Source organism: Chiloscyllium plagiosum, unplaced genomic scaffold (assembly GCF_037043375.1).
Source record: "Chiloscyllium plagiosum isolate Xiang-an unplaced genomic scaffold, Cpla_swu_hap1 HiC_scaffold_21, whole genome shotgun sequence".
Classification (NCBI taxonomy): domain Eukaryota; kingdom Metazoa; phylum Chordata; class Chondrichthyes; order Orectolobiformes; family Hemiscylliidae; genus Chiloscyllium; species Chiloscyllium plagiosum.
The window spans coordinates 61310443-61334220 of record NW_028270159.1 but is presented as its reverse complement, the minus strand read 5'-3'; the positions used below and the strand labels follow the sequence as shown (position 1 = coordinate 61334220).

At 46.7% G+C, this 23778-nt stretch overlaps 1 protein-coding gene across 1 annotated transcript in view; it reads left to right on the top strand.

Moving 5' to 3' along the window:
* Nucleotides 1-23778, top strand: part of LOC122564677 (uncharacterized) — a 70181-nt gene that overhangs the window by 26657 nt on the left and 19746 nt on the right. Inside the window, exons 4-5 of the mRNA XM_043719753.2 lie at nucleotides 9486-9580; nucleotides 13923-14023. The gene's annotated coding sequence lies outside the window, so the exon portion shown is untranslated. The remainder of the gene's footprint in view (nucleotides 1-9485; nucleotides 9581-13922; nucleotides 14024-23778) is intronic.

Below are 23778 nucleotides of genomic sequence, written 5' to 3'. Positions count from 1 at the left end.
CTCCAGTGGAGAGTGAGGATGCAAAGATCTTCACAAGTGGCAAAGCAATTGCATTTCTCGTTTCCCAAAGCAGCCAAGGACAAATCTGGTCCGGGCCTGTCGACTTGTCAATCTTAATGTTTGACAAAATTTTCAGCACATCAGCTTCCTCTATCTCTATCCATTCCAGCATGCACACCTGCTCTTCAAAGGTTTCATTCACTACAAAGTTTGTTTCTTTCGTAAAGACAGAAGCAAAAAACTCATTTAGGGTTTCCCCTACCTCCTCAGACTCCACACACAAATTCCCTATGCTATCCTTGATCGGCCCTACTCTTTCTTTGACTATTCTCTTATTCCTCACATAAGTGTAAAGTGCCTTTGTGTTCTCCGTTCTGCCAAGCCTTTCTCGTGCCCCCTCCTGCTCTCATCAGACCATTTTTGAGCTCCTTCCTCACCTGCCTGTAATCCTCTAGAGCTGAGCTTGACCCTAGCTTCATCCACCTTATGTAAGCTACCTTTTTCCTTTTGACAAGAAGCTCCACCGCTCTCGTTATCCAAGGTTCCTTCATCTTACCACTTGCCTGTCTCAGAGGGACATATTTATTCATCACTTGCAACAACTGTTCTTTAAACAGTCTCCACATGTCTATAGTGCCTTTACCATGGAACAATTGCTCCCAATCCATGCTTCCTAACTCATGTCTAATCACATCATAGTTTATTTTTCCCCAATTAAATATCCTCCCATTTTGCCTAATCCTCTCCTTCACCATAGCTATGTAGAATGTGAGGCAGTTGTGGTCACTATCACCAAAATGCTCTCCCACCACAAGATCTGATACCTGCCCTGGCTCGTTTCCGAGCACCAAGTCTAGAATGGCCTCTCCCCTCATCGGCCTGTCAACGTACTGAGTTAGGAAACACTCCTGAACACATCTTACAAAAACAGATCCTTCCAAACTATCTGCTCGAAGGATGTTCCAATCAATATTGGGAAAGTTAAAGTCACCCATTACAACAACCCTACTACGTGCCCATCCCCTGCAGTTTCCTATGCTTCCTAAATCTTGCCTAATCGCACCGTAATTGCCTTTCCCCCAGCTGTAACTCTTGCCCAGTGGTATACACCTATCCCTTTCTATCACTAAAGTAAACATAACAGAATTGTGATTGCTATCACCAAAGTGCTCACCTATTTCCAAGTCTAACACCTGACCGGGCTCATTACCCAGTACCAAATCTAATGTGGCTTCGCCCCTTGTTGGCCTGTCTACGTACTGTGGCAGGAAGCCCTCCTGCACACACTGGACAAACTGACCCATCTATAGTACTCGTACTATAGTGTTCCCAGTCAATATTTGGAAAGTTGAAGTCCCCCATGACAACTACCCTGTCTCTCTCACTCCTATCGAGAATCATCTTTGCTATCCTTTCCTCTACATCTCTGGAACTATTCAGAGGCCTATAGAAAACTCCCAACAGGGTGACCTCTCCTTTCCTGTTTCTAACCTCAGCCCATACTACCTCAGTTGATGAGTCCCCAAACATCCTTTCTGCAACTGTAATACTGTCCTTGACCAACAATGCCACACCTCCCCCTCTTTTACCATTTTCTCTGTTCTTACTAAAACATCTAAATCCTGGAACCTGCAACAACCATTCCTTTCCCAGCTCTATCCATGTCTCCGAAATGGCCACAACATCGAAGTCCCAGGTAGCAACCCATGCTGCAAATTCACCCACCTTATTCCGGATGCTCCTGGCGTTGAAGTAGACACACTTCAAACCAACTTCTTGCTTGCCGGTGCCAGCTTGCGTCCCTGAAACTTGATTTTGGACCTCCCTGCTCTCAACCTTTTCTATATTCGAACTATAATTTTGGTTCCCACCCCCTGCTGGATTAGTTTAAACCCACCCCAATAGCCTTCGCAAATTTCCGCCCCCAGGATATTGGTACCCCTCTGGTTCAGATGAAGACCATCGTGCTTGTAAAGGTCCCACCTACCTCAGAAAGAGCCCCAATTATCGATGAATCCAAAACCCTCCCTCCTGCACCATCCCTGTAGCTACGTGTTCAACTCCTCTCTCTCCCTATTCCTTGCCTCACTAGCATGTGGCACGGGCAATAAACCAGAGACAACTGTTCATCCTAGCTCTAAGCTTCCTTCCTAGCTCCCTGAATTTCTGCCTTAAATCCCCATCTCTCTTCCTACCTATGTCGTTGGTGCCTATGTGGACCACGACTTGGGGCTGCTCCCCCTCCCCCTTAAGGATCCCAAAAACACAATCAGAGACATCACGAACCCTGGCACCTGGGAGCAACACACCAATCGTGAGTCTCTCTTGTCCCCACAGAACCTCCTATCTGTCCCCTTAACTATGGAGTCCCCAATGACTACTGCTCTGCTCCTCTTCCCCCTTCCCTTCTGAGCAGCAGGGACAGATTCTGTGCCAGAGCCCTGTGCCCCACTGCTTTCCCCTTGTAAGTCATCCCCCCCCCAACAGTATCCAAAACAGTATACTTATTGTTGATGGATCATACATTTCATTTTTGCAATTTAGTTAGGGTAATGATTAGTTACTGGACATATGAGGCTGCCAATGTTCTTTCACTAAAACAACCTGTTTATTGCACTAAAGAGAAAAAGAGCCCCTGTATTTATGACATTTTTGAAAGGCCTTAACATAAACAGCTTTGAATACATTTTCCTAGCAATATGCTTTATAAATGCACAATCTCAGTGAAGTTTCGCTCCTGTCATTTTAAAAATTCATTCACAGGATGTTGGTGTTCCTGGTTCTGCTCGCATTTATTGCTGAGACATAACTACCCAGGAAATGTGGGGATCTGACTTCTTGGATGTTTGCAGTCCATACGTGTTGGTGCACCTACAGTCACATTTTTGACCCTGTGATGGTGAAAGGTGATTTTCCAAGTATTAATGCAATATGCATTGAGAGAGCAGTTACACGAAGTGTTGTTCCCATGGATTTACTGTCTGTGTCCTTCTTAGTGTTCAAAGTCAGCAAAAGGTTCTATTGGAGGAGCCCTGGTGAGTTACTGCAGTGCATCTTGGAGATGGCTTATACTTCTATAACTGTGTCAGCGATGATGGACTGAATATTGAAGTTGCTTGGGGCATCAATCCAGTAGGCTTTTGCAATTTTTTTGCATTTCACATTTCATATACCTAAGCAACTTTTATGGTCCATCTTTGTTTCCTGTGAGCATCTATACATCTCTTTTCCCCTTTCATCTAATTTTGGGTCATCCTTTTGTTTGATTATAAATTACTTCCAAATCATCTGGTTTATTGCATTTCCTTGTAACCTCATAAACTACTTCCTTTGGTCTGATGTAATCTCTCGGTGCTTTTGCCAGCCATAGCAAATTTATTTTCCCTAATGCGTATTCCTGTCTTCAACAAATGCATACTTGTTGTAAACCATGCAATAATTCTTCAAATACTCGCTAATATCTGTGTACTTTCAAATCATTTTGTGTATTTTGCCAATCCATCACAGACAATTCGCCATTCCGTTGTTCACATTGAGACCCTAGTTCCAACATGAGCTATAAGTTACAACACTGCTAATTTAAGCCTGACACACTGAACCTCATCTTGTGCCATAATCTGTTAAATTTCAAGAGGCAAAGAACTATACCAGAGGTCACTATTTAAAGTAAAAATTAACAATTTTATTCTTTAAGTCCAACAGAGAATATTAAAACAACAAATATTTACAACTTATTTCTCTTAAACCTATCTTTTACCTCCCACTCTATAATACTGGTCTGATAAATTCCCTCTTAAATTTACAACAAACTCAATTTCAAACACAGTTATAGTCTTCAGATATCAAGCTTTCTCTGTAGATTCCTCTAGGTTGACTTTGATGTTCTGCTGCAACAATTTCTTATCGACAGATACCTTTCAGAGAGCCCTTTTTGGGCAGTACGGTGGCTCAGTGGTTAGCACTGCTGCCACACAGCGCCAGGGACCCAGGTTCAATTCCCACCTTGGGTGACTGTATGGAGTTTGCACAATCTCTGTGTGTCTGCATGGGTTTCCTCCGGGTGCTCTAGTTTTCTGCCACAATCCAAAGATGTACAGGTCAGGTGAATTGGCCATGCTAAATTGCTCATAGTGTTTGGTGCATTAGTCAAAGGGAAATGGGTCTGGTTGGGTTACTGTTTGGAGGGTTGGTGTGGACTTGTTAGGCTGAAGGGCCTGTTTCCATACTGTAGGGAATCTAATTTATTTGGCTAGCAGTTTGTTTGTTGTTGCTTGTTGCTGTTCTCCCCTAACTGTTCAAAATGTCCAGTTTTATACCCCAAAACATCAGATCATTTCATTGGTTTGATGTTGTCAAAATACTAAATTCAAATTTGATTGGATTTTGTTATCTGGACAATAATTTAAACTGGCCGAATTTGAATTTGTTTTTGTATCACGGCAACTCATTGGCATTGTTGGTGTTTCACAGTCAAATGTTACATTTTAAATTCTTTCAGCACACACTGTGCCTCCCTAAGTCCATGCCAACTTCCAGTCTCTCATAAAGGTTCAGTACACACCTATACCTTCATAAAATATATCACTTTCAAACCTAAAGGAACTACAAATGCTGTAGATCAGAGACCAAAATACAGGTGAGGATTCCTCGGAACTGATGAAGCGTCACTTGACCCAGGTTGAACCCTCACTCCTGGAGCTGATTACCGCAGCATAATCTGGAAAAACTGCGCATGCACCAAGTTCGCGTTAGGATCCAGGTGATTGATGTCAGCGCGGGGCCAATAGGAGGACAGGGGGCGGGGCTGGAGAACGTGGCTGTTGCTCCAACACTCGGAGTGAAGGGGGGCAGGACTAGAGTAAGTCATGTGATCGGCCTGGCTGTGACTTAGGTAAAAACAATGACTGCAGATGCTGGAAACTAGATTCTGGATCAATGGTGCTGGAAGAGCACAGCACTCCACAGCATCCGAGGAGTTTCAGCAAAATCGATGTTTCGGGCAAAAGCCCTTCATCAGGAATAAAGGCAGAGAGCCTGAAGCGTGGAGAGATAAGCTAGAGAAGGGTGGGGGTGGGGAGAGAGTAGCATAGAGTACAATAGGTCAGTGGGGGAGGAGATGAAGGTGGAGTGGATAGGTGGAAAAGGAGCTGGGCAGGTCGGACAAGTCCGGACAAGACAAGGGGACAGTGTTGAGCTGGAGGTTTGAAACTAGGATGAGGTGGGGGAAGGGGAAATGAGGAAGCTGTTGAAGTCCACATTGATACCCTGGGGTTGAAGTGTTCCGAGGCGGAAGATGAGGCGTTCTTCCTCCAGGCGTCTGGTGGTGAGGGAGCGGCGGTGGAGGAGGCCCAGCACCTACATATCCACGGGAGAGTGGGAGGGGGAGTTGAAATGTTGGGCCACGGGGCGGTTTGGTTGATTGGTGCGGGTGTCTCGGAGATGTTCCCTAAAGCGCTCTGCTAGGAGGCGCTCAGTCTCCCCAATGTAGAGAAGACCGCATCGGGAGCAACGGATACAATAAATGATATTAGTGGATGTGCAGGTAAAATTTTGATGGATATGGAAGGCTCCTTTAGGGCCTTGGATAGAGGTGCGGGAGGAGGTGTGGGCACAGGTTTTACAGTTCCTGCGGTGGCAGGGGAAAGTGCCAGGATGGGAGGGTGGGTCATAGGGGGACGTGGACTTGACCAGGTAGTCACGGAGGGAACGGTCTTTGCGGAAGGCGGAAAGGGGTGGGGAGGGAAATATATCCCTGGTGGTGGGGTCTTTTTGGAGGTGGTGGAAATGTCGGCGGATGATTTGGTTTTTAGGGTGGAAGGTGAGCACCAGGGGCGTTCTGTCCTTGTTACGGTTGGAGGGGTGGGGTCTGAGGGCGGAGGTGCGGGATGTGGACGAGATGTGTTGGAGGGCATCTTTAACCACGTGGGAAGGGAAATTGCGGTCTCTAAAGAAGGAGGCCATCTGATGTGTTCTGTGGTGGATCTGCTCCTCCTGGGAGCAGATACGGCGGAGGCGGAGGAATTGGGAATACGAGATGGTATTTTTGCAAGAGATAGGGTGGGAAGAGGTGTAATCCAGGTAGATGTGGGAGTCGGTGGGTTTGTAAAAAATGTCAGTGTCAAGTCAGTCGTCACTAATGGAGATGGAGAGGTCCAGGAAGGGGAGGGAGGTGTCAGAGATGGTCCAGGTAAATTTAAGGTCAGGGTGGAATGTGTTGGTGAAGTTGATGAATTGCTCAACCTCCTCGCGGGAGCACGAGGTGGCGCCAATGCAGTCATCAATGTAGTGGAGGAAGAGGTGGGGAGTGGTGCCGGTGTAATTACGGAAGATCAACTGCTCTACGTAGCCAACAAAGAGACAGGCATAGCTGGGGCCCATACGTGTCCCCATGGCTACCCCTTTGGTCTGGAGGAAGTGGGAGGATTCAAAGGAGAAATTGTTAAGGGTGAGGACCAGTTCGGCCAAATGAATGAGAGTGTCGGTGGAAGGGTACTGTTGGGGACGTCTGGAGAGGCAAAAACGGAGGGCTTGGTGGCCCTGGTCATGGCGGATGGAGGTGTAGAGGGATTGGCTATCCATGGTGAAGATGAGGCGTTGGGGGCCGGGGAAACGGAAGTCTTGGAGGAGGTGGAGGGCGTGGGTGGTGTCTCGAACGTATGTGGGGAGTTCCTGGTCTAGGGGGGATAGGACAGTGTCGAGGTAGGTAGAGATAAGTTCAGTGGGGCAGGAGCATGCTGAGACCATGGGTTGGCCAGGGTGGTCAGGCTTGTGGATCTTGGGAAGGAGGTAGAACTGGGCAGTGCGGAGTTCCCGGACTATGAGGTTGGAAGCTGTGGGTGGGAGATCTCCTGAGGTGATGAGGTTCTGTATGGTCTGGGAGATGATGGTTTGGTGATGGGGGGTGGGGTCATGGTCGAGTGGGCAGTAGGAAGAGGTGTCCTCGAGTTGGCATTTGGCTTCAGCGGTGTAGAGGTCAGTGCGCCAGACTACCACTGCGCCCCCTTTATCCGCTGGCTTGATGGTGAGGTTGGGATTAGAGCAGAGGGATTGGAGGGCTGCGCGTTGTGAGGGTGAGAGGTTGGAGTGGGGGAGGGGTGTTGACAGTTTGAGGCGGTTAATGTCCCGGCGGCAGTTGGAAATGAAGAGGTCGAGGGCAGGTAATAGGTCAGCGCGGGGTGTCCAGGTGGATGCAGTGTGTTGGAGGTTGGCGAAGGGGTCCTCGGAAGGTGGGCAGGGGTCCTGATTGTGAAAGCAAGCTCGGAGGCAGAGGTGACGGAAGAAGTGTTCGATGTCACGGCGTGTATTAAATTCATTGATGCGTGGACGGAGAGGGGTGAATGTGAGTCCTTTGCTGAGGACTGATCGTTCGTCCTCAGTGAGTGGGAGGTCCGGGGGGATGGTGAAATCTCGGCAGGGTTGGGAGCTGGTGTGGGTGTGGAGCTGGGAGTGGGGTCGGAGCCAGTACCTGCAGTGGGTGTGATGGTGGGGGGAATGCGGGTGGAGGCATGAGCAGGGGTAGTGCTCCCCTCGGGGTTCTGGGGGGTGGGGATAGCAGAATGCAGATGAGTGGCCCTGGTGGGGGCGGAAGTGGTGGCAGACACGGCAGTAGGGGTGGCGGAAGTCACTGAGCATGTGGCATCGGCGATGATGTGAGGGCCGGAAGTGGCTGTGGGAGTGGCCATGATGGGGACGGAAGTGACATCATCAATCAGCATGGGGGTAGTAGCTGCATCAGCCGCATGGCTCATGGCGTTTCCGAGGCCAGGGGAATCTTCTGGAATGTTTGAGGAGCGCTGGTTATGGAGGTGGGTGGATAAAAGTTTGTTGTTCTTATAGTTTTTGATGTTTGAGATGGACTTGAAATACTGTTTGTTGAGAGTATGGATTCTCCTGAGGATGTAGTACAGAGGGGGTCCTTTGCAATTCTGAGAGAGGGTGGCCCTCAGCTGAGGCAGGGCAGACTGTAGAGAGGTTAGGTGCCGGCGCATTGCTGCAAGTGTGGAGCGGAGGATCTTGAAGGAGAACTGTTGCTGGTGTTTTTGAATCTGTAGTCTGTACTGTTTGTCCTGTTCGGGTCCGAACGCTGCCGGTTTAAAGGTGGTCCGGAGTCCGTTTGGGATGAGTTGGTTACTGAGGCAGGCACTGAGGAAGCAGATGTGGCTGTGGTAGCGCGTTCGTTTCACGACATGGTTGAAGAGCTTCAGGGCAGAGGAAATGACCTGGGAGTTGCAGTGGGAGAGGGACTCCCTGAGATTCTTGCAGAGAGAGGAGGAAAACTTCTTCAAAGCAGGCATCCTTGCAAGAGGATTCGCAGTAGGGTTAAAATCAACAAGGTAAAAACAATGACTGCAGATGCTGGAAACCAGATTCTGGATCAATGGTGCTGGAAGAGCACAGCAGTTCAGGCAGCATCCAAGGAGCTTCAGCAAAATCGATGTTTCGGGCAAAAGCCCTTCATCAGGAATAAAGGCAGAGAGCCTGAAGCGTGGAGAGATAAGCTAGAGGAGGATGGGGGTGGGGAGAGAGTAGCATAGAGTACAATAGGTCAGTGGGGGAGGTGATGAAGGTGATAGGTCAGGGAGGAGAGGGTGGAGTGGATAGGTGGAAAAGGAGCTGGGCAGGTCGGACAAGACAAGGGGACAGTGTTGAGCTGGAGGTTTGAAACTAGGATGAGGTGGGGGAAGGGGAAATGAGGAAGCTGTTGAAGTCCACATTGATGTCCTGGGGTTGAAGTGTTCCAAGGCGGAAGATGAGGCGTTCTTACTCCAGGCGTCTGGTGGTGAGGGAATGGTGGTGGAGGAGGCCCAGCACCTTCATATCCTCGGCAGAGTGGGAGGGGGAGTTGAAATGTTGGGCCACGGGGCGGTTTGGTTGATTGGTGCGGGTGTCTCGGAGATGTTCCCTAAAGCGCTCTGCTAGGAGGCGCTCAGTCTCCCCGATGTAGAGGAGACCGCATCGGGAGCAACGGATACAATAAATGATATTAGTGGATGTGCAGGTAAAATTTTGATGGATATGGAAGGCTCCTTTAGGGCCTTGGATAGAGGTGCGGGAGGAGGTGTGGGCACAGGTTTTACAGTTCCTGCGGTGGCAGGGGAATGTGCCAGGATGGGAGGGTGGGTTGTAGGGGGGCGTGGACCTGACTAGGCTCGCTGTGATTTAGGTCTGGGAGTGAGGAGGAGGTACTTAGCTTGGTAAATAAAGAGCGGAAAGTGGGAGGTAAGTGATGTAACAATGAGCTGAGAGGTTTTACAAAAAGTTGGTGCACATCTGTAAACACAACTTTGAAACATCCAGGTTCTTGCTGACAACAAACGCCTCAGATGGTGATCGGCCCGAGTGACAGTCTCCATATTTACTGGGGCCAGTGTTCCGCCGCATACATGCACGACCGCCAACTTTGTAGGGGGCAAGTTTCAGCGGGAGAGCAGGATTTACAGAGAGCAAATTCAAACCAAGAGAAATGTCTGTTTCTTTTTTTCCAGACTGTGGCATCATAACAGCCAGCACTGCTCTGATTCACCTTTGTGCTCCCTGATCAACTCTGTCAATATCTAACTTCCTCAGTCTCTCACAATGGGTATGTTTTAGCTCTGATTAGTTTCTTACTGTTACTTTCACAGACATTTTGTAAATAAGTTTTCTACTATTGCCCAAGCCCTGACCATGTACTTTGGGAAAGACGTTCTCAAACGTCTTTCACAGGCAATAATTATTTTTCCAGCAAGAGTGATTTACCTTCCATACCTTCCAAATTCTGCACCATTTTCATTCCCTGTAATTCATTTTGCACTCCCTGAAACGTCAACTATATTTCTCCTTCCACAGGTAAAAAACAATGACTGCAGATGCTGGAAACCAGATTCTGGATTAGTGATGCTGGAAGACCACAGCAGTTCAGGCAGCATCCGAGAAGCAGTAAAATCGACGTTTCGGGCAAAAGCCTGAACTGCTGTGCTCTTCCAGCACCACTAATCCAGAATCTCCTTCCACAGATACCAGTGATCATTGCCAAAGCTTTGTTGCCTGTGGAGAAGGTGATTTTTAACTTTCTTGTACAGTTGCAGCTTGTGTGATGAAGGTGCTCCCACAATATGTTTGGGTAAAGAGTTACATGTCATTCACCCAACAGTCAGGAAGAATTGATGATATATGTCAAAATCAGCAAGAGTTTATGTTTTTATTTTGTTTGTAATTTCACAAAAATATTATTGAGAACCTTTGACATCAGGCCACAGATTAGGTCAAGCATTGCCAAGCTAGCAGGTTTACAAGAATGTCTTCAAAGAGGAAAGCAGACCTGTGAGGTTTAGGATGGGAATTTGAGACCATGTTGTTTTGGCAACTGTAGAAACAGCCACATAGGTAAAACAGTGAATAAATGCATTATTGGAGTTTGAAACAAAATGAGATTTCAAAGGTTGTGTGGCACGAGGGAAGTAGGGATGATCACAGCCAAGAATTTAAATCAAGGGTGAGAATTTTAAAATGTTGCGTTTCAACAGGAGCCTTTAGATAGATGAACGAATTTTGGTAAAATTAGCACTTAGGCAGCAGGGATTTACATTTTCTTGAGATTACAGGGAGGTTGAATGTGGAAGGTTGGCTCGGAGTGTGGATAATTAATTCTAGAAGTAACACAGGAATGGATGAGAATTTCAGTGAATGAGATGAGACTAAGGTGGAAGTCGTGTGATGTCACTGAAGTGGAAATAGGTGGTTTTGGTGCTGGACTGACCTGTCACCTCTGGAATTCAGCTGTTTGTCAATTTGTGAATCAGGTCTGTAACACGATCAGGAACTGAGTGCCCCTGGCAGAACCCAAACTGGATGTCGCTGAGCAGATATTGCTTGATTACACTTTTCATCACTTTACTGATTAACAAGAGTAGACTGATGGAAGGGAAATTGGCTGTGTTGAATTTACCCTGTGTTTTTGTGATGAACATATCTGGCTGACATTGTACATTGTCAGTAGATGCAGTGCTGCTGTTCTACTTGGCTTGGTGGTTAGCAAGTCAGAGAGCGCAACTCATCAATACTACTGTCAGAATGTTGGCAGTGCTCATAGCCTTTGCACAATTTGTCAATTCCTTGATATTATTTGCAGTGAATTGAGTTGGCTGAAGGCTGGCATCGGTGATGTTGGATACCACTGGAGAAGGCCGACATGGATCATTCATTTGGCACTTCTGGCTGACAGTTGCTGGAGTTTGCACGTTCTCCCCGTGTCTGCGTGGGTTTCCTCCGGGTGCTCCGGTTTCCTCCCACAGTCCAAAGATGTGCAGGGTCAGGTGAATTGGCCATACTAAATTGCCCGTAGTGTTAGGTAAGGGGTAAATGTAGGGGTATGGGTGGGTTTCGCTTCGGCGGGTCGGTGTGGACTTGTTGGGCCGAAGGGCCTGTTTCCACACTGTAATCTAATCTAATCTAATCTCTCACAAATACTTGTCTTTTGCATGGATGTGTTGGGCCCCTCCCATCAGTAAGGTTGGAGATTTTTGATGTGCTTCCTCCAGCCAGTTTTTTGAATTGTCACCATTTGACTGTGGCAGAACTGCAGAGCTTAGATCTGACCCAGTGGTTGTGGGATCGCTTTGCTCCATCTCTTGCTGCTTATGCTGTATGGCATGCAGGAAGTCCTGTTTGGTAACTTCATCAGGTTGGTACCTCTTTTAGATATGCCTGGTGCTGCACCTGGCATGCCCTGCTTTATTATCCATTGAACCAGGGTTGATCAGGGGATTAACCCTAGCTTAATAGTAATGGTTGAGTGTAGGATATGTCAGGCCATGAGATTTTAGATTGTGCTGGAGTACAATTTTGCTGTTTTTGATGGCCCACATTGCCTCATTGATACCCAGTTTTGAGTTTCTATTTCTGTTCGAATTCTGTCTCATTTAGCACAGCAATAGTGCAACTCAACACAATGGAGGGTAGTCTCAATTTTAAGGCAAGGCTTTGTCTCCAAAAGGACTCTTATTAATACTGTCATAGACAGATGCATTTGCAGCTGGCAAATTCATAACAATGAGATCAAGTATGTTTTTCGTTCTTGTTGGTTCCCTCATCACCTGCTACAGACTCAGTCCTTTAGAACCAGCTCAATCAGTAATCCTGCTGCTGATCTACTGTTGATGGTGGACATTGAAATCCTATGCCAAGTGGACATATGGCACCACTTACATCCTCAGTGTTTATTCCAAGTATTGTTCAACATGGAGGAGTACTGATTCATCAGCCAAGAGAGGATGGCATGTGGTAATCAGCAGAAGCCATGAGACTTCCTGGCATCCAAAGTCATTGCTGAGTACTCCCAGGGCAAATCCTTTTTGTCTGTATACCACTGTGTCGCCACCTCTGCCTGGTCTGTCCTGCCAGTGGGACAGGACTTATCTAAGGATGGTGATGGTGGTGTCCAATATTGTCTGCAAGGTATGATTCTATGAGTGATTATGTCAGGCTGTTGCTTGACTAATCTGCAAGACAGTTCTCCAAAATTAGGCACTAGCCCCCAGATGTTAGTAAGAAAGACATTGCAGGGTTGAGAATGCTGATTCTGTGAGGAGAAAGTGAGGTCTGTAGATGCTGGAGATCAGAGCTGAAAATGTGTTGCTGGAAAAGCGCAGCAGGTCAGGCAGCATCCAGGGACAGGAGAATCGACGTTTCGGGCATAAGCCCTTCTTCAGGAATGAGGAAAGTTTGTCCAGCAGGCTAAGATAAAAGGTAGGGAGGAGGGACTTGGGGGAGGGGCGTCGGAAATGTGATAGGTGGAAAGAGGTCAAGGTGAGGGTGATAGGTCAGACTGGGGTGGGGGCGGAGAGGTCAGGAAGAAGATTGCAGGTTAGGAAGGCGGTGCTGAATTCGATGGATTTGACTGAGACAAGGTGGGGGAAGGGGAAATGAGGAAACTGGTGAAATCCGAGTTCATCCCTTGTGGTTGGAGGGTTCCTAGGCAGAAGATGAGGCGTTCTTCCTCCAACCGTCGTTTTGTTGTGGTCTGACGATGGAGGAGTCCAAAGACCTGCATATCCTTGGTGGAGTGGGAGGGGGAATTGAAATTTGAGCCACAGGGTGGTTGGGTTGGTTGGTCCGGGTGTCCCAGAGGTGTTCTCTGAAACGCTCCGCAAGCAGCCGGCCTGTCTCCCCAATATAGAGGAGGCCACATCGGGTGCAGAGGATGCAATAGATAATGTGTGTGGAGGTGCAGGTGAATCTGTGGCGGATATGGAAGTTTCCTTTGGGGCCTTGGAGGGAGGTGAGGGGGGAGGTGTGGGCGCAAGTCTTGCACCGCCTGCGGTTGCAGGGGAAGGTGCCGGGAGTGGAGGTTGGGTTGGTGGGGGGTGTGGATCTGACCAGGTAGTCACGGAGGGAATGGTCTTTGAGGAAGGCGGAAAGGGGTGGGGAGGGAAATATATCCCTGGTGGTGGGGTCTTTTTGGAGGTGGCGGAAATGTCGGCGGATGATTTGGTTTATGTGGAGGTTTGTAGGGTGGAAGGTGAGCACCAGGGGCGTTCTGTCCTTGTTACGGTTGGAGGGGTGGAGTCTGAGGGCGGAGGTGCGGGATGTGGACGAGATGCGTTGGAGGGCATCTTTAACCATGTGGGAAGGGAAATTGCGGTCTCTAAAGAAGGAGGCCATCTGGTGTGTTCTGTGGTGGAACTGCTCCTCCTGGGAGCAGATACAGCGGAGGCGGAGGAATTGGGAATACGGGATGGCATTTTTGCAAGAGATAGGGTGGGAAGGGGTGTAATCCAGGTAGCTGTGGGAGTCGGTGGGTTTGTAAAAAATGTCAGTGTCAAGTCAGTCGTCACTTGTGGAGATGGAGAGGTCCAGGAAGGGGAGGGAGGTGTCAGAGGAGGGGAGGATGTGAATTTCTATCCTGGACTGACTGTGATGGATTTTATCAACTTGTGTTTCAGGATATTATAAACGGACTTGCAGATGGGAATCTCAATAATTGTAATGCCAAACTCTGGCAGAACTGCTCAATTCATCAGATCCTGGGTATTCACATTGTGTTGTGAGTATTGTGTTTCAGCTCATTTCCACTTGCTGCATAGAGTTTCTCTCTTAAATCAGCTTATTCTTTCAGTAGGTTGAACATAGAACATTACAGCGCAGTCCAAGCCCTTCGGCCCTCTGTTGTGCGAACCTGTGGAACCAATCCAAGCCCGTCTATCCTACACAATTCAATTTTCATCCATATGTTTATCTAATGACTGTTTAAATGCCCTTAAAGTTGCGGGCAGGTTATTCCACACCCCTACTACTCTGAGTAAAAAAACTACCTCTGACATCTGTCCTATATCTATCACCCCTCAATTTAAAGCTATGTCGCCTTATGCTAGCTATCTCCATCCGAGGAAAATGTCTCTCACTGTCCACCCTATCTAACCCTCTGATTATCTTATATGTCTCAATTAAGTCACCTGTCAACCTTCTCCTCTGTAACGCAAACAGTCTCAAGTCCCTCAACCTTTCCTCGTAAGACCTTCCCTCCATACAAGAGAACATCCTAGTAAATCTCCTCTGAACCCTTTCTGAAGCTTCGAATCCTTCCTATAATGTGGTGATCAGAACTGTATGCAATACTCCAGGTGCAGCCACACCAGAGCTTTGTACAGCTGCAACCTGACCTCACGGCAGCAAATATCAAAATCTACAATATGTGTCCTGTAATCCTTTCCAGTTCAGCTGATGAGTATTAGTATTATCATAGTAATGTATATCTTTTGTAAACACCTTTATCACAGCTGACCTCAATTTCCTTTGCTACAAGGAGAACAATTTGTTTCTCCAAACATCTGATTCCTCAATGTCTGTTTGCTGTCTATGAGTGCACATCAGGGTTGTTTTGGAACATTCTCCACTTTCCTGCATCAGTGCAGCCCCCAATAACATAAACAAAAATGAATCTCCTGAATGACAAAGCATTGTACCATAGCCAGTTTCAACTTTTCCCCTCTCCTCTACTGAGGCACAATAGCATCACTGTTTAAAAGGTAAAGTCACCATTGTCCTACCAGACCAAAGGGCTGCTCTCTCTTTAGAAAAAGATGACTGATGTTTGCTTAACCGGAGGCTAGATTAGAGTGGTGCTGGAAAAGCACAGCAAGTCAGGCAGCGTCCGAGGAGCAGGAAATTCGGCGTTTTGGACAAAAGCCCTTCATCTAGACTCTGGTTTCCAGCATCTGCAGTCCTTGTTTTTACCTAGTTGATTTTAACCTGAGGTTACCTCACCAAGGGGAGTGGTTGAGAAGGAGAATCCATCTTTTGTAGATGGATATTCTCGATGTGTATCAGAACCACCCATGTCACAAGAATGAATAATGTAAAACCAAACCCTAACCATGAACTAAAATCTATCAACATAGAGTCATAGTAATGTACAGCACGAAAATAGATCCTTAGGTCCAACTCGTCTATGCCAACCAGATATCCTGAATTAATCTAGTTCCATTTGTCAGCACTTGGCCAATATCGCTCTAAACTCTTCCAATTCACATACCTATCCAGATGCCTTTTAAATGTTATCAGCCTCCACCACTTCCTCTGGCAGCTCATTCCATACATTCACCACAGTTTGCGTAAAAATGTTGTCCCTGAGGTCCCTTTTCCCTCTCCCCTCTCATCCTAAACCTGTGCTGTCTAGTTCAGGTCTCCCCCATTCCTGAAAAAATACTTTGTTTACCTTATGCGTGTCCCTCATGATTTTTTAAACCTGTATAACGTCACCCCCTCAGCCTCTGACGTTCCAGGAAAACCAACTCCAGCCTACTCAGCCTCTCCCTATAGGTCAAATCCTCCAACCCTGGCAACATTCTTATAAGTCTTTTCAGAACTCTTGCAAGTTTCACAACATCCTTCCTATAGGAGGGAGACCAGAATTGCACACACTATTCCAAAAGTGATGTAACCTGTACCCTGTACAGCTGCAAAATGACCTCCTAACTCTTGTACTCAATGCTGTAACCATTAAAGGAATACATACCAAATGCCGCTTCACTGTCCTATCTTCCTGCAATTCTACTTTCAAGAAACTATGAACCTGCATTCCATGGTCTCTTTGTTCAGCAACACTTGCCAGGACCTTACTATTAAGCGTGTAACTCCTATCCTGATTTGCCTTTCCAAAGTGCAGCACCTCACATCTGTCTAAATTAAACTCCACCTGCCTCTCCTCGGCCCATTGGCCTATCTGATCAAGATCCTGTTTTACTCTGAGGTAACCTTCTTTGCTGTGCACTACCCTTCCAATTTTGGTGTAATCTGCAAACTTACCTCCTATATTCACATCCAAATCATTTATATGAATGACAAAAGGCAGTGGACCCAGCACCGATCCTTGAGGCACACCACTGGTCACAGGACTCCAGTCTGAAAAACAACCCTCCAGCACCAGCCTCTGGCTTTGAGCCAGTTCTGTATCCAAAATGGCTAGTTCTCCCTGTATTCCACGTGATCTAACCTTGCTAACCATTCCACCATGAGGAACCTTGTTGAGTGCCTTACTAAAGTCCATATAGATCATGTCCACTGCTCTTCCCTCATCAATCCTTTTCGTTATTTCTTCAAAACATTCAATCAACTTAGTGAGGTAGGATATCCCATGCACATGTTGACTATCGCTAATCAATCCTTTCCTTTCCAAATACATGTAAATCCTGAGCCTCAGGATTGTCTCCAACAAGTTGCCCACCACTGATATCAGGCTCAGCAGTCTATAGTTCCCTGGCTTTTTGTTATCATCTTTCTTAAATAGTGGTACCATGTTAACCAACTTCCAGTCTTCTGGCACCTCACCTGTGACTTATCAATGGTCTAAATATCTCAGCAAGGGGCCCAGCAATCACTTCCCTAGCCTCCATAGAGTTCTAGGGTACACCTGATTAGGGCCTAGGGATTTATTCACTTCTATGCGTTTCAAGACATCCAGCACCACCACCTCTGTATTATGGACATTTTCTTTGAACCATTCTGGTTAATCTCCTCTGCCCCTCTCAGGAATGCTATCCTTTGTAATGTGTGGGTGATCTCTGATTTGCACAGACCCAGATGTTCTGTGCCCACGTGTGATGTCGTCATGCAGTGACAGTTATACTGACCATCATTGTCTGTAAGGGTGATAGGCGCAGAAACCTTGACAACATTTAACACTTATTTGGATGCACACTTGCAATGCCAAGGTAGACAAGTCTTGGGCTAAGTGCTGGTAAATGGGATTAGAATAGTTCGTTTTGGCACAGTCCCGATAGGCACAAAGTCTTTTTCTATATTGTTGATCTTTGAGACACTGAATACAGGAATGTGACAAGCCACATTTGAAAACATGTCAGAGAAGGTGATGTTAGAATAGATGACTCTGGTCAGTTTTGGTCAACGTGAGGTCGAGAGGTGGACCAACTTCGGAGGAAATTCCAGAGCTCAGGACCTAGAAATCGAAAAGTGCCAACATCAAGCGGAGAAATGAGGATGAAATTAGAGGAATGCACTTATTGCAGAGATTTGTGAGGCTGGAGGAGGTTTTTTTGTATTCAGTCATGGGATGAGGATGTCGCTGGCTAGGCAGTATTTGTTGCCCATACTTAATTACCCAGAAGGCAGTTAAGAGTCAGCCACATTGCTCTGGATCTGTAGTCACGTGTAGGCCAGACCAGGTAAGGATGGCAGTCTCTTTCCCTGAAGGTCAAAGATAAGGAGGTTTATGAGGCTGGAGGAGACTACTAAGATAGCGAGGATTGTGGAGATGAGAGTTGAGAGTGTGGTGTTGGAAAAGCACTGTAGGTCGGGCAGTATCTGAGGAGTAGGAGAATTGACACTTCGGGCATAAGTCCTTCATTGGGAACAAGGCTTGTGGGCCGGGTGGCTGAGAGATAAATGGGAGGGGAGTGGGACTGGGGGGTAGCTAGGAATGCGATAGTTAGATGAAGGTGGGGGAGAAGGTTATAGGTCAGAGAGGAGGGTGAAGTTCATAGATGGGAAGGGCGATGGACAGGTCAAGAGGATAGTGCAGAGTTGGAGTTTTGGGACTGGGGTAATGAAAGGGCAGGGGAAGTGAGGAAACTGGTGAAATCTACATTAATCTCACGTAGTTGCAGGATCCCAAGGCTGAAGATGAGGCGTTCCTTCCTCTAGACGTTCGATGGTTGGGGTTTGATGATGGAGAAGGCCTAGGACCTGCATGTCCTTGGCAGAGTGGGAGGGGGAGTTAAAGTGTTCAATGATGGGGTTGGTCGGTGCGGGTGTCCCAGAGATGTTCTCCGAAACGATCCGCAAGTTCGTGTCCTGTCTCCCCAATATAGAGGAGACCACATTGGGTGCAATGGATACAGTAGATGACGTTGGTGGAGGTACAGGTAAATTTCTGTCAGATGCGGAAGGATCCTTTGGGGGCTTGGAATGGGGGGGGGGGGGGGGGAGAGAGGGGTGGTGGTTGCAGGTTTTGCACTTCCTGTGGAGACGGGGGAAGGTGCCAGGAGTGGGGTGAGGGCTGGTCGGGGCTGTGGATCTGACAAGGGAGTCGCGGAGGGAATGGTCTCTCCAGAATGCTGACTGGGATGGGAAGGGAACATAGTGGTGGGGTCTGGTTGTAAGTGGCGAAGGATGATGTGATGTATATGGAGGTTGGTGGGGTGGAAGGTGAGGACTTGGGGTTCTGTCCTTTTTGTGTTGAGAGCGGTGGGGTTCAAGGGCAAAGGTATGGGAAGTGGAGGAGATGCACTGGAGAGCATCGTCAACCATATGAGAAGAGAAATTGCAGTCTTTGAAGAAAGAGGCCACTGGGATTTTTTGTGGTGGAATTGGTCATCCTGGGAACAGATGCGGCGGAGGAATTGGGAATAAGAGATGGCATTTTTACAGGAGGCAGGGTGGGAGGAAGTGTAGTCCAGGTAGCTGTGGGAGCCGCAAACCCACAGACAAGGGTGGGGAAGAAGGAACTGTCGTAGTTTGGCACACCTACCTCTGCACCGCTGAAGCTAGGCACCAATTTGCAGACACCTCCTCTTACTGGCCCCTCGACCCCAATCCCACCTCCCATCACCAAACCATCATCTCCCGGACCGTCCACAACCGCACCACCTCTGGGAATCTCCCATCCACAGCCTTCATACTCCAAGCTGCCAAGTTCAGGAGGTCTGTGAGGCTGCAGCAGATTTATAGAGATGTAGAGAGCTATGAGGCTGTTTGAGATGATGATGCCAGAGAGCATTGGACTGGCTGGGAGAATTTATAGAGATAACAAGAGTTAGAGTCATAGAATCATACATCACGGAAACAGACCCTCAGTCCAATCAGTCCATGCTGACTATAATCCCAAACTAAACATGTCCCACATGCCTGGTCTTGGACCATATCCATCCAAACATTTTCTGTTTACTTCCTTGTCCAAATGTCTTTTTAACATTGAACTGTACCCATACCCAGCAATTCCTCAAAGTTCATTCCACACATGAACCACTCTGTATAAAAAAATTCTCTGAATGATTTTTTTTTATCTTTCCCCTCTCACCTTGAAAACAATTCACCCAAGTATTGAGATCCCCCACCCTCAAATTTTATAAAACTCTGTAAATCACGTCTCCCAGCCTATCAGGCCTCTCCTTACAACTCAAGCACACTCATTGTGGTAACATCCTTCTGAAACCTCTCCAGCTTAATAATATCCTTTCTATAACAGGGCGATGAGAACTGGACACAGTGCTTCAGAAGAGGCCCCATCAATGCCCTGTACAACCTCACAATGACATCCCAACTCCTATCCCCAAAGCATGCATGCTAAACATCATTTTAGCTCCGGATATGTATGTGACGCAAACTTCAAAGACCTGCACCCCTAAGTGTCTCAGTTCTACAACACTCCCCAAGGCTTTACTTTTGATTGTATAAATCCTTCCCTTGTTTGTTTTACCAAAATGTAACATTTAACCAAGTTAAACTCCATCTGCCACTCTTCAGCCCATTGACCCAAATTATCAAGATCTCTTTGCAATCTTAGATAACCCTTTTTACTGTTCACTTTAACACCAGTTTTTGTGTCACCCACAAACTTAACCAGGTCATCTATATTCTCATCTCAATCATTTATATAAATGACAAGCAAAGGTGGACCCAGCTCCAATCCTTGTGGAACACTACTGTAACAGGCCACCAGTCCAAAAAATAACCTTGCAACCTCCCTGTCTCCTACTGTTAAGCTAATTTTGTATCCAATTGGCAACTCACCCTGAATCCTATGTGATCTAACTTTACTAACTACTAATTCTACTAACTTTACTGAAGTCCAAGTAAACAAAGTCAATTTAGAAGGGGGAGAAAACAGTGGTTGTTCCCCAGGAAAACAAGTATACCGTTTTGCATACTGTTGGGGGGGCGACTTACCCCAGGGTATGCAATGGGGTGCAGGTCTCTGGAATGGAGTGTCCTTGTTGCGCAGAAGGGAAGGAGGAAAAGGAGGAGAGTGTTAGTCATTGGGGACACAATAGTTAGAGGGTCAGATAGAAGGTTTGTTGGGAACGAACAAGACTCGCGGTTGGTGTGTTGCCTCGGGTGCCAGGGTCTATGATGTCTCGAATCATGTCTTTGGCACCCTGAAGGGAGAGGGTGACCAGCCTCAAGTCGTGAGCCAAGTAAGTACCAACAGCCTAGGTAGAAAGAGGGATAGGGATGTAAGGCAGGATTTCAGGGAGCTAGGGTGGAAGCTGAGAGCTAAAACAAAGCAGAGTTGTTATCTCTGGTTTGTTACCCATGCCACGTGATAGCGAGGCAAGGAATAGAGAGGGATATCAGCTGAACATGTAGCTGTAAGTATAGTGCAGGAGGGAGAGTTTCAGGTACATGGATAATTGGGGCTCATTCTGGGGAAATGGAACTTGTACAAACAGGACGGTCTTCACTTGAACCAGAGGGGTACTAATATCCTGGGTGGGAACTTTGCTGGTGCTATTTGGGTGGGTTTAAACTAGCTCAGCAGGGGGTGGAACCTGAGGTGTAGTTCCTGTGCACAGGAGGATGAGAGTAGAGAGGGCATGGACAGGATTTCATGGTCTCAGGAATGTGCTGGCAGATAGCAAGCTAGTTTGAAGTGTGTCTACTTCAATGTCAGAAGTATCCAAAATAATAAGGTAGGTAAGCATGCAGCATGGATAGGTACCTGGGACTTTGATGTTGTTGCCCTTTTGAAGACATGGATAGAGCAGGGTCAGGAATGGATGTTGCAGGTTCCAGGGTTTAGATCTTTCATTAAGAACCGGGAAGGCGGGAAAAGAGGGAGAGGTGTTAGTCAAGGACAGTATAACAGTGGCTGAAAGAACTTTTGACAAGGACCCGTTTACTGAGGTAGAATGGGCTGAGCTTAGAAACAGGAGAGGAGAGGTCACACAGCTTGGAGTTTGTTATAGGCCTCCGCAGAGTTCCAAGGGTGTGGAGGAGTGGATCAGCAAAGGATCAGGGTAGTCATATGGGGGACTTTAACTTCCCCAACATAAACTGAAAATGCTGTAACTCCAATACCTTGGATGGATCAGTTTTTGTCCAATGTGTTCAGGAAGGTTTCCTGACACAGTATGTCGAAAGGCTGACGAGGGGAGGCCACACTGGATCTGGTGCTTGGTAATGAACCAAGTGTTTGATTTAATAGTAGGTGAGCACTTTGGAGAGAGTGACCAGTTACATTTAGTTTAGCGATAGAAGGGGATAGGTACATGCTACAGGGCAATAGTTATTGATGGGGCAAGGGCAATTATAATGTGAATAGGCAAGACTTAGGATGTATAGAGTGGGGGATCAAAATGCAGGCGATGGGAACAATCGAAATGTGGAGCTGGTGAAAGGAACAGATATTGCATGTCCTTGATAGGTATGTCCCTGTCAGGCAGGGAGGAAGTGATAAGGTAAGGGAACCGTGGTTTACTACAGAAATTGCATCTCTTGTTAAGCAGAAGAAGGAGTCTCATGTGACGATGAGACGAAATGGTTCAGATGAGGTGATGGAGAGTGACAAATTAGCTAGGAAGGATTTTGAGAGAGTTAAGAGCGAGGAGAGGACACGAGCAGTCTTTAGCAAATAGAATAAAGGAGAACCCTAAAGCTTTCTATAGGTGTGAGGAATAAAAGAATGACTAGGGTGGGAATAGGGCCAGTCAAAGACAGAAGTGGGAAGTTTTGTGTGGACCCTGTGGAGAGCGGAGCGGTGCTAAATGAATATTTCTCATCGGTTTTCACTCAGAAAAGGAGAATATTGTAGAGGAGAAGAACGAGATACAAGATATTAGACTAGAAAGGTTTGAAGTTAGTAAGAAAGAGGTGTTATCAATACTAGAAGGAGTGAAAGTAGACAAGCCCCCTGGGTCGGATGGAATTTATCCGAGGAATTCTCTGGGAAGCTAGGAAGGAGGTGTTGGAGCTTTTGGCTTTGATATTTGAATCGTCATTGTCTACAGGTTTAGTACCAGAGGACTGGAGGATTGCAAATGTTGTGCCCTTGTTCAAGAAGGGCAGTAGAGATGACCAAAGTAATTATATACCAGTGAGCCTTCCACCTGATGTAGGAAAAGTTTTGGAAAGGATTATAAGAGATAGGATTTATAATCATCGAGCAAGCAACAGTTTGATTACAGATAGTCAAAATGGTTTCGTCAAGGACAGGTGCTGTTAAGAAGGCATACGGTTTATTAGGTTTTATTGGTGGAGGGATTGAGTTCCGGAGGCATAATGTCACGCTGCAACTGTACAAAATGCTAGTGTGACTGCACTTGGAATAATTGTGTACAGTTCTTGTTTCCCCATTACAAGAAGGATGTGGAAGCATTGGAAAAAGTGCAGAGGAGATTTACCACGATGTTACCTGGTCAGGAGGAAAGGTCTTATGAGGAAGGGCTGAGAGACTTTGGTCTGTTCTCATTGGAAAGAGGAAGGCTAAGGGGGGATTTGATAGAGACATACAAGATGATCAGAGGATTAGATAAGGTAGACAGTGGAAGTCTTTTTCTTAGGGTGATGATGTCAGCTTGTATGAGGGGGCATAGCTACAAATTGAGGGGTGATAAATTAAGACAGATGTCAGAGGCATGTAAGGGCGTGGAATGCCCTGCCTGCCAATGTAGTTAACTCAGCCACATTAGGGAGATTTGAACATTCCTTAGGTAAGCACATGGATGATGATGGGATAGTGTAGGGGGACGAACTGAGAATAGTTCACAGGTCGATGCAACATTGAGGGCCTAAGAGCCTGTTCTGCACTGTTCTATGTCTACTGCTCTGTCTCGTCAATCTTCTTGTTTACTACCTCAACCTTATTCTGAAATATATCTGAAATCTCTCTTCAGATTTATTCGTCAATTTCCCTCTGATTATTGTAGAGTCTGTTAGTACAATCCCATGAAGGTGATCATTCCTTTCTTATTTCAAAAATTCCATGAACACAACTTGGTTTAAAAATAACTCTCCTTTGCGATTTTAATTTTATTAATCATTCAGAGGATGTAGGCATCACTGGGCAGGGCAGCATTTATTGCCCAGAGAGTCAACCACACTGCTGTGAATTTGGAGTCAGACTAGTGGGACAGACTAGTCAAGGGTGGCAATTTCCTTCCCGTGGAATGTTAGTAAACCAGATGGGCTTTTCATGACAATCAACAGTGGTTTCATGGTGATTGGTAGACTTTTAATTCCAGACTTTATTGAATTCAAACACCATAATCTTTCATGGGAGGACTCACACTCAGGTTCCCAGAACATTACCCGGGTCTGCAGATTACTAGTCTAGCAAGAGTACCA